Source organism: Haliotis rubra, unplaced genomic scaffold (genome assembly GCF_003918875.1).
Source record: "Haliotis rubra isolate DU_JTF1 unplaced genomic scaffold, ASM391887v1 Scf755, whole genome shotgun sequence".
NCBI lineage: Eukaryota > Metazoa > Mollusca > Gastropoda > Lepetellida > Haliotidae > Haliotis > Haliotis rubra.
Window position 1 is genome coordinate 265,377 of NW_025767474.1, and position 10,954 is coordinate 276,330.

The window sequence follows — 10,954 nt, forward strand, 5'->3', positions numbered from 1 at the left end:
CAAGCCTCAATAATCAGGAAGCGTGGCCAGTAGTCAGGTCGGGGGGGCGTACTCTCGTCAGACGAGGAATTGTCGGTATCCATGTGTCGTCGTTTTGAACCGGGGTACTGGGAAGCCATGTTGTGGTTAGTGTGGTTCGGCATCCCCTCTCCCCACCCACCGTGGAGTGTCAACAAGGACGGTCTTATATTGCAGCGGATCTCCAAGCTGCAAAGACCAGGTATAAGGGGATGTTATACTCCAGCGAATTTGACATGAAATGCTGTAGCTGCCTACCAGATTAAAGGTCAGGATGGTTCTGTCCATGACAATCAATTGGAGACGTACAGAGATCGGAGGTCAGCATCACCAGATTGGCCCATGAGCCACCGCCTTGTGTGCATGGGTCTGCGAGGCTAATTTGTTCCGTAGAATATTTGTTAGCATTTTGAACATGGTCAAAAGTGTTATGTATTACTACGTTTTGTATAGATATTCCATGCACAGGGCAAGGCGTGACCAGCCGATTGGTAGAATCGGGCCTATTCTACCACCCGTCTAGGCAAAGTTAGGGTCGAAGTGGTGTGTTGGATTATTGAACACTATTGCCGGTTCCGTCATCCTCAACCACCAGACTCCCTTCCTCTGCCGACACAGGGATGCAACCCACGGCAAACGGGTTGCCCAATTTGGTCGCCTCTTACGACCAGCAATGGGGTGCTGTGGACCTATTCGACCCCGGGTCCACACGGGGGCGAAGAGCTATTGGCGTTACCCAGCACCCACCACGAGGAGGTTGCTCTTCAAAGGGTGCCAATTTATGTGGAAACAAAACTTCAAATAATGTTCTCATAATTAAGATATACACTTTATTTCACTCCGTCCAATACTCCATAAAGTCACTATTCTTCTCACATAGTTTTCGTATTCGATCAACCTGGAGGAAGGTAATTCAGTTCAAAGTCCCATGCAACTCTTTATAGAAAATATTTAAAGCATGGTTTTATAGGCACTCATATGGACTAATTTTGATACTTGATAGGCATGATAGGCAACAGCTGACACTGACAATATTTCCGTTTGAATACAAAATATTACTCATCGAATATTTTGCTCTGTTAACAAGATACTGTAGGCCTTCAGATTGTGCTTATGAAACTTAAAAAATCCTAAAATGTGTGACAAATTGAAGAATATCTAAGATCGAAGGGGACAATATCCGCCACATTGTTCTTTCATGTTTCAAGTTTTGATATTTCGGTTGACCCTAACCGAAATGAAGATTTGTTTACATTGTGTCACGGCTTTCTGGCCGGTCTCATTTGAGCTTTATTGCGTACCAACTCAATGCCTAGTAGTGACTAAAAACGTTAAGCAAAAACAATTTTGTAGTTACAAGAATTGTCCGTGTTTATAACACTTGCAAAGTCTTAAACTGCTATTTGTTTGTAACTTGTTTGAGTGGCATTTTAGAAGTTGAGACGTACAATATATAACAAGTTTTATGGATAACAACTTCTTTATTTTCGTGAGTGCGACGTTTCGATACAGATTCTTGTACCGTTGTCAAGCAAGAGTGATACATAAAGTGTAGGAGCTGCATATATATACTGTATATAACAATGAAACAACATAATAGACAAAGGAAACAACATAATTGCCATGATTGGCTAAGCAGCAAGCTGATGAAGCCAGTGAGTACATAAAGGATAGTGAATGGAAGCCAGAGATGTTTATACAATGGATGCGATGTTTATACAATAGACTGGGCTTGGTGGAGGAGTGGATCATAAGCAGATGGAATGAAGTATCCTTGGTCACGGTTGATGGTAGGCTTGTGGCGTTTGATGTGAATGGCTTCTGTGAGCTTGCGTTTAGTGAAGTCCGTTTGGTTGTTGGCGAGAATGGTGATGTCGGACCACTCTATTTGATGATTGGGGTTAGCTTTGATGTGGTCAGAGATAGCTGATTTGGTGTCGGAATTAGCAACAGAGGTGCGATGTTCTTTGACTCGGGTGTTGATGCGTCGGGATGTTTCACCTATGTAGCATTGTCCACAATCACAGTCTATTTTGTAAATAACACATTTCGGGTTGTTGTTGTTGACGGTGGGTTGTTTACTTTTCCTTCATATCCTTGTGTCCCGCACCTCCTGCAACCAACTCCAGACCTCCGTGTCCTCTGGTTTTGTGTCTGATTCGGGTATCCCATTAAAAAGGAGGATATTTATTTCTGCTCTCAGAGTTGTTGATGGTGCTGATATCCTCGACGTTTGTCCCGATGAGAGTCTCATTCTCAACAACTCTGTGTTTAATATTTGCAACGTCGATTTCGATTTTGTCATTGGCCGCTTGTAGTTTAGTGTCTATAGAGTCCATTTTAGCGGATAATGTTTTCTCGGATGCAAGAATAAGTTCTTTAATGTCATCTAGGTTTGTAGCTGCTGTGCATGTAGCGCTTGCCGGGCCTTCTCTTTGCTTATACGATGGCATGGTGTTCACCGTTTTCGGGTGTGGTGGGTCGTGTGTTCAGTGTGACGACACAGCTAAGTTTCTGTGCAATATTCGAGGTTTATGACCTGTTCGCAAGGGTTTTGTTTTTCTGCTTGTAAAATTACCTCAGTACTCCATGCTGTGAGTGGGCTTGGCTGGGTTTTTCACATTACTTCTCTCTCTCTCACTTAGACACGTTTACCCAACATGGCGGACAGGAAATGCCGGTTTTAGTTGTATGACATCGCCTTGAATAACATTCCTCATCTCAGTGAGGACAGATAATATGTCAACTTTCATACCGTCAAGGGCTACTTGAGCCACTGGACCAGGGTTATAGTAAGCTCACAACAACTCAATATCTCTTTACACCGAGCTTCCCCTCACGGTGCATTGCGCACAAGCTGCTGGTCGTTTTTCTGTGTGGTGAACATTACCGAGCAGACGAGCAACGACCAAAAGGCTCACCATTCTGTAGTTATACTCAGATGTTGGACATTGTTCGTTTTGATGTTGGTCTTTGACTAACCCTGTCAGCTACGGTGAAATCCCTATATTTAGTGTTCTTTGAATGGTAATTTATTAATATTTTCAGGTTACCCAAGTTTCGTTCCAACAGTAACATGTGAAATCAATGAAACTTCATACATGGTTTCTCATGTGATCGCAAATCCTCTGCCGAACTTCACCTGGTGGAGATCCAATGAGGGCCAGCTGGAGCCTATCAGGGCATCAACTGTACACACTGTGTCCAGCACAGACCTACGAACAACACTCAAGATCACTGTTACACATGCCAGTGACTACGGGAAGTAATCTGTAAGGGTGAAAAAATTCAGTTGGAGAGAGCACCATAATCTACTCACTGTTGCCGATTTGGAAGCTATGATCAATTCTTTTGTCTACACATGATACATGTGAATGACTGTAAATATTTGCAACCATGGTATAAAGATTTGGCTCGGACATGTTTTTAACATTATACCAGATCTCTTCTTTTACATGTCAATGAAAGTCATTTAGTAAACACTATGCAAGTATGTTGATATCTAGTTATGGTCGACTGACCCATATGTGTCAGCTATCATAATTTAGCATATGCAATGCTTTCAAAGTATTGGTGAGTTTTAACCACCAAGGTGCTAATCATAGCATGTGACAAAATGATATGCCGTCATAGACTGTTCAAAGTGTCACAATGGCAAATTCTTTCACTACCTTTCACCAAATACTTAATTTACAGCAGCCCCGCTTGCCCCAGACGAGTTCAGATTCAATGAAATTGGGTACACAAACGTGATTCTTCAATGGAATTCCAACTACAATGGAGGTTCTCTACAAACATTCCAGAGCTGCTGAAGGTGACAGCAACTGGGCTATATGGAGGACAGGGATACCAGATCCAGGAATACACAGGGCTGTGTTAAGCAACGTTACGGGATTGAAATCAAAGACAAATTATCAGTTTCGAGTTTATGCAAGAAATATTTCTGGCACCAGTGAAAAAGTTACCAGGACAGCAACAACTGATGGTGAATGTATGTGTCATTTTCCAAACTGAAACAAGCACTTAGCTCAGAACTGTTTCTGTAAGAGAACTGCAGCTGTTTGATTTCATTTGAGACCGATGAATTGCTCACTAACACAAAATCTAATAGTTGCTACAAAACCAAATTTTGCACAGTCACATGAAATTGACAGCCCAACTCCGATGACTTGTCTCATAATTTTGGACACCCGAATGAAAAAGTTGTTTAACGAACCATCATCATCTTGTTTTCACTTTTCGTTATTTCTTACGAGGGGATCACTTGCTGGTAGAACAGCCAGGTAATCAATTCTTTACGTTTGTTCAATTACATTTGCAAAGACCCCTGTGAAATGGCGTGAGACGAGTTCACATTGAAGTGTTGTTCGCTTGTATTTTGATTATTTACTTTCATAAAATACTTCATTTGCTCTTGTTTTATTTAGGTGGTAAATAAGTTAACACATGGGCCTCTATTAAATATATGAAATGTTTATCACAATTTTAAGCCTCAGCATGAAAAGCTTACACTATTCCTACGAATATATCCCTCTGAAGCATGACTACCTTTTTCCTGAAACCTGTTTCTGAATCCACAGGTTTAGCTTCAATAAAAACAATTTTCAAGAGTTTGTGATGTCTTTCTTCCTTGCGGTCTACCAAATGCTATCCGTAGATGTCATACCTCCCAAGGAAAACTCGGGGAAAATGTTCATAGTTATTTCTGTGGCTCACCTGATGGGATGTGTTAGATTTTTGTCTGAAAATGAAATTTATTAAAGGTTTGGCTATCTTTTTTTTCAGTATGAAGGTCCCCCCTGTTGAACTCTATGCAGACTATATTTAGGAAGATCCATAGGATTCCAGTCTTTGATTATTTTTTTACTCTAAGACCTAAGATATACTCTGACCTCAACTCTGCACTATACATTTGCCGACAAATTTTCTGCATTAGAGGTTTTCTTTCTCAATTCCATGGTTCCACTATCCCTTCAAGAAGATTTTGCTTGTGAAGATACAATGACATATATTTAATGTACGGGAGAAGAGGAAGCTTCCACAATATTCCTTTCAGCCGAAGATTATTTAGTATATCAACACTGGTTTATTCTGCCTCAAATACCTGGATTGGCTAGGTCAAAAATTCCTTCAAGAGAGACTCACAATGAGTTTCAACAACAAGGATTTACCTGTTGTGAAATGGTTTGAAGGCTTTGGTGTGATGGTTCCGAAACATTTATTTATAAATAAATAAACATTTAGTCATAAAACAGACTCTAATGAGAGAGCTGCGTCACACAGACAACATTCAAGGTGTTAATTATTTGTTTGTATCAGGAAAGCCTGCCATTATATAACATCCCAGAGTACATTCCTCAAGCTACCCTTGTAAAGCTTATGAGGTTTTCCGAGGCTATCTCTTGAGGATATAACACATGCAGATAGTGTTTGTTGGACTACAAGGAATAAAGACAAACCAACTCCTTCGACTTTAACTTGATTCAAATAGCTGCAAAATTGTTGATGCGGTGTTAAGTAATACTCACTCACTGGACTTTAAATTTATTCAAGCTGAACCAGTTTCATGCAAAAGGCAATTATGGGTTAGAGGTAGTATTCTAAGAATTATCATCATTGTATGTAGTGTGAAATAGCAACTGAAAATAACGTCACAATGAAAATTTCACACTTAGGAAATGGAATCCAACTTAACATACATGTTCTCTAACGTAGGGTGTCCTTTCAGATGTACTTTACCTATGTTCTTTTAATGTCTGTTGCAGGCACACACAGTCAATTCCATGTAAGTTGTTTGAAGAAAAAAAACTCAGTCACCATGTGCCATCCTTTGTCGTTTCAACAATATGCTTCATTACATTTGCCATTTGTAAATTGGAATTGTTAAGTTTTATTCATGTGTCTCACCTTAAGATGCTGGTTCACCAGTATATGTCAAACACCTGTAAATGCTTACCTTTGCAAATGAAAACAGTCGTCTAAGCTAATACAAGTGGCCAATGTTTCTGTATTTGCTCAGCAACATTTGCTAACAGAAATATTATTTTTGTATCAGATGAGGCCACTGAACCAAGGACCTACTCATCTCTCAATCAGCAAATATCTGAGAACAACGAATATGAAAGAATTCAACTGGAAACATGTGGCAGAGCATTTACCACTGGTGCGTACAAGTGCTTTCTCGTCAACAGTGCCTTGTATGGTGGTGAATGATGAAAAAAATTAGTCAGATTATCGACCTCAGAGGAGAATGATTATTACTAGTATGAAAATATGAGGGCCAAGTGAGAGCATAAAAGAATGAAAACGTAATTTGTAGCAGTTGCACATAATGAAAATAAAGAATAATTTGGTATATTTATATATCAATGAATGTTGTGTTGTTTTATTACAATAATCTGCCAATGTTTTAATAAGTGTCAAGTGTACAAGAATTGTTATATTTTAGAACCATTTTCGTAAAAGCTCTCTAAGAATTTGGTAGGGACTGTTCTGAATGATGTTTCACCAAACTGGACATTGAAGGTGCATACAAACTGCTTTTATTAATGACGAAAATGAGAGCAGTATCAATCAGTTGTTCTGACAAGTCATTACCAGTTGCATTTAACCTAACCTCGTGTTGTATCTTTTAGATAGTGTAATACAGAAATACCTTTTCTCCTGAAAAACATTTAAGGCACTTGTTACTTTAATCCCAAAAATTAAAAATGTGCAAATTAAATACAACATGTCTTTTTATGATTGTTGGCTGTTGCTATCAGCATCTAGACAAAGATGGATATGTTCAGAAACTATTTGGTCGATATGCAGAGACACACTGATGATAGTAATAAGTTCTAATAACTGTCAATCTGGATTGAAAAAGATGTTATTCAAATGGTATAATCATAAGAAAAACACCACCTTGTAACACAACTTTTGCATTTGGTTTTGAAAAATGATGTTTCTTTTGCAGCTCAGTATATGTATATAAGCATAATTATTTACGATTCACATTTATTAAACGTTCTTGTATTTCAGAAAGTGAACATCCATATCGGAACATGACAGTACCATACCAAAAGTGACCTAGGACATGATTGACAGTGTCAAATTTGTTTGAACTTGGAACCCAAGATATACTGCACAAAGATCAATTTCACACTTTTGAAATTTAGCCCTAACGACCTAACGTCTCTCTGGTTTTAAATATACAGAGAGATGTCAGCTGCAACAAACAAGTGTTTTACTATAAAGAGCTTCATGTTTGCAAAAGCATACAAATTACAATTTCAAATTCAGTAAAAATGCTTGACATCAGTGCAAGAATCGTGTGAAATTGTCACACTAATGAAGATGTTATTTATCAAAAAAAGGTCATTATTGTCATTATTTTGTGAAACCATTCATTGCATTCGAAGAAAATAAAGATGAGGGCTCTGGGTTGCAAACTGTTAAAGTAAATTTAAATGGTACTGCAACACTCTTCTTTCATAGAATACTCATTCTTGCGATTTAGACCTATTTGTAAAGTTTGTTTTTAACTGTTTCATACTTTTTTTTCTGTTTGTCCTTGGTATGTATGCTGAAAATATTTGATGGTAATACTGACACCAACTGTTTGTAAGTGGATGACTTTGTTGAGGTTTTGGAATAACTGACACCATATATTAGCACTCTGCCTATTTACAGACATTTCATCTCTTAGCTATTATTCACCTTACGCATTTAATCATGTCTGTTTAACTGAACGTCAGAGAATATCCTACAAAGTAATATTTCCTTGAGTATGTCTTTCGTTTCTTGTCTTATGGAGTGGAGTCAATTTCTGCTTAAAACAGAATTAAAAACATTTACAGAATAAATTGAAATCCATAAGCATTGAATAAACAGATGTGTTGAAATCCAATAGATAAATTCATCTTCACTACAGTTTTGAAATTATTTTATTTTTTTTATTATATATTCTACATACTCTTATATGCATGCTATGTTTGTGATTCTTAAAGTGGCACCAATAAACAGAATGTGGAATAGTTCATATGGTTCTCACTCTGTTTTCTAAAATTACTGTAACTAAAAGGAACATTTGTTAAGGTGTCTGTTATAGTCTTGTTATGTATGTACATGTAAGTGTATGAGAACACTCCCAATTTACACACTGGTATATCAGCACTTTACAAATAGACAAAAAGGAAAATAGTATGCCCACCACTGTTAAATTAATGAGGCAAACCAGTATTGTAACTTAGCAAACAGACATTCTTGGTTTGAATAAATCATTCTTACGCTGAGTGTGGCAGTGGCTGAAGTAGGACGTTGACCTTTCTAGGTGCGTCCAGAGCTTGTCCAGAGGGCTGGCATACTAGGACGTTGTGCCCATACAGCCTCTGGCCACTTGGTGGTGTTGCAATTTCATTTGAAATGGCATATTTGCTTAAATGTGAAATTACCTAATTAAGTACAACTGAATCAATACTTGCTATGAGTGTGCTTTTATACCACTTTGAACAGTGTTTCAATAACGTCTCTGTTTGTTCAATTCAGTCATATTTCCAACAATGAACCGAAAGTGACGTCATCAACCGAAAATGACGGGAATGGGGAAAATATGGGGAATGACGTCAGAATAACCGAATTGAACTAAATCTATCAGAAGAGAAAGGGGATCTCTAATTCACATCATTCCTCACAGGATTCATCAATATCTCACCAGGAAATCCCTTCTAGCTGATTGTATTATAGCAAATAAGGCGTAAACATTCCCTCTGGATTATGGTTACCTAATTCTGTAGCTTCCACAAACACATACAGAATGAAGTGAAATTTTTAACACTAAGTCATAGCTATCCCTAGTGGTATGCCCTTCCAACTGGCAGAGTTACCTCCCCCTGACCTAGACTTCACTGTTAAGAAGTTTGAAAATCCTCACAAGTTTTCTGTATGGTATACACTGTACACATGCATAGAGTGGAGTGAAAATTTGATTTCCATCAGCTTGATCTCAACACTGATTCATCCCTATAAAGGTTAGTGTTGTCGACATTAGTCCTTTGGACATCGAATTTGACATTATTATTACGTCTATACTTGCTATATATTTTCCCGACTTTTTCCCTTTGTCTAACTTTAGCTATGGCTAAGAGTAAGTGCGTGCAATGTCAAAAGTTTATGCCGGATTTAGACCCCCATTCTCTCTGCATTTCTTGTTTTACTGGTAATCCTTGTACTTTGCAAGATCGCTGCCTTATGTGTTCAGAACTATCAGAAGTTGAGTGGTTAAATATGGAATCTGCAAGATCTCAGACTAGGAAACGTAAGAGCTCCCCGTCGTCGGAGGCTAGCAAAAGTAAAAAATGTGCTTCGGGGTCCATGCCATCTTCACAGAGATCTGAATCAAAATCCAATCTAGATTTAGATCTAAGTCGGATGCATCTCATTTGGACATTTCTGCAATCTCGGATGTATTTGCATCGTTTAAATCAGAGTTGAAGGCCTCAGTTAGTCAGCCTATGTACGATATGGAGATGAGGAATGAGGCCAAGATAAATTCATTACAAAAACTGTTTCATGATGGCATTATGTACTGCAAGACGCCCGGTGGCAAGAGTCAGTTTCTTTGAAACTCGGGGGTGCTCTACCAGGGAAAGCCGGGTATCACCTTATGACAGGATCAGAAAGCCGTTCCCGTTACATATGTAATTGTTAGTAATATTATGTACCATGGATTATATTTGATACCGAGACATGGCCTGGGCCCTTTGTAGAAATGCGATATACACGATATTGTGGAACTGAAGAAAAAATGATCCATAAAGCTATGCAACTGTTAATATCAGTAATATCACAGAACCAGAGCCCAAACTAAAGTGGATTCATAAAAAATGAAAACAAACTATAATTAAAACGGACGGAAAAGGCTGTAAGATGTATAATATGCTTTATCAGCATTACGGACTGGGTTGACGATGGCAAGAGACGGAGGCAAGAGTCAGTTTCTGTGAAACTTGGGGGTGCTCTACCTGAGAAAGCCGGGTATCACCTTACGACAGGATCAGAAGGCGTTCCCCACAGGAGGAGAAGCCAGGGGATTCATGTGACGGGGACGGGGTCAACCTGGCTGACCCCAGGCGGGCTTTAATTGTGGTCCAGGCAAAACAAGCCTTGACCCTTGTCCCTGGGAGTAAGGCGGTCACGCTTGATCCCAGTCACTCAAATTCTGCTACCTTATCCAACAAGGGGAATGTGCCTCAGTTATATCCTAGCGGGACTGACTCCATGCCCTTGGCTTGCGTCTCCCACCTTGGATTTAATCAAAGAGCCACGGCTGCCACGGGGTTTAGCGGTATCCAGGACCAGCAGTCCAGTAGCCACGTGCCAAGCGGGATTTCCATGGGAGCCATGGATCATTTTGACACTGATAAGCCGCCAATTTACCGCTTGTACCGGACGTCTCGGATTTGGAAGCTAATTCTGTTTATCCTCTCTCTCAGCCAGAATTCGTTATGAGTGAGTGAGTTAATGTTAGACGTCACATCGGCAATATCTCAGCTATATCGTGACGAGGAATTTGTTATGAAGGAGGGGTTACCAGTAGAACTGGGATCGTCGGGATGTCTGCCACCGGAAAGGGTTCCCAAGCTATCTCTTCCTCATTCATCGGCACTTAAGTCGGCACTGGACTCTTACAATTTGAACCTCTCCAAGGCGACTTCACTAAGTGCGCTACCCAAGATTGTTCAAAAGCCGGTGTATGCTATTCACGATAGACTGATTCCACTTTATGCTCCGCACATGGACAAGGATTTTGCCCAGCTTCAGGACGCTAGAGCTGCCAGGCATACTCCATTTTCCTGTTCATCCAGAGATCTCAAGGACTTTGATGGGGCCGCTCGTTCATCCTTGGACATACTATCCTATACATTCTGGTTTGCTGCGCGAGTCCGGGCATTAT

General features: G+C 39.5%; 1 long non-coding RNA gene across 1 annotated transcript; it reads left to right on the plus strand.

Annotated features, from left to right (window-relative positions):
- The first annotated feature begins 5,310 nt into the window (after positions 1-5,310).
- On the plus strand, positions 5,311-8,039 carry LOC124260219. The gene is made up of 3 exons (XR_006894027.1): positions 5,311-5,803; positions 6,074-6,181; positions 7,042-8,039. It is a non-coding gene; the product is annotated as an uncharacterized LOC124260219 (long non-coding RNA).
- Positions 8,040-10,954: the final 2,915 nt, after the last annotated feature.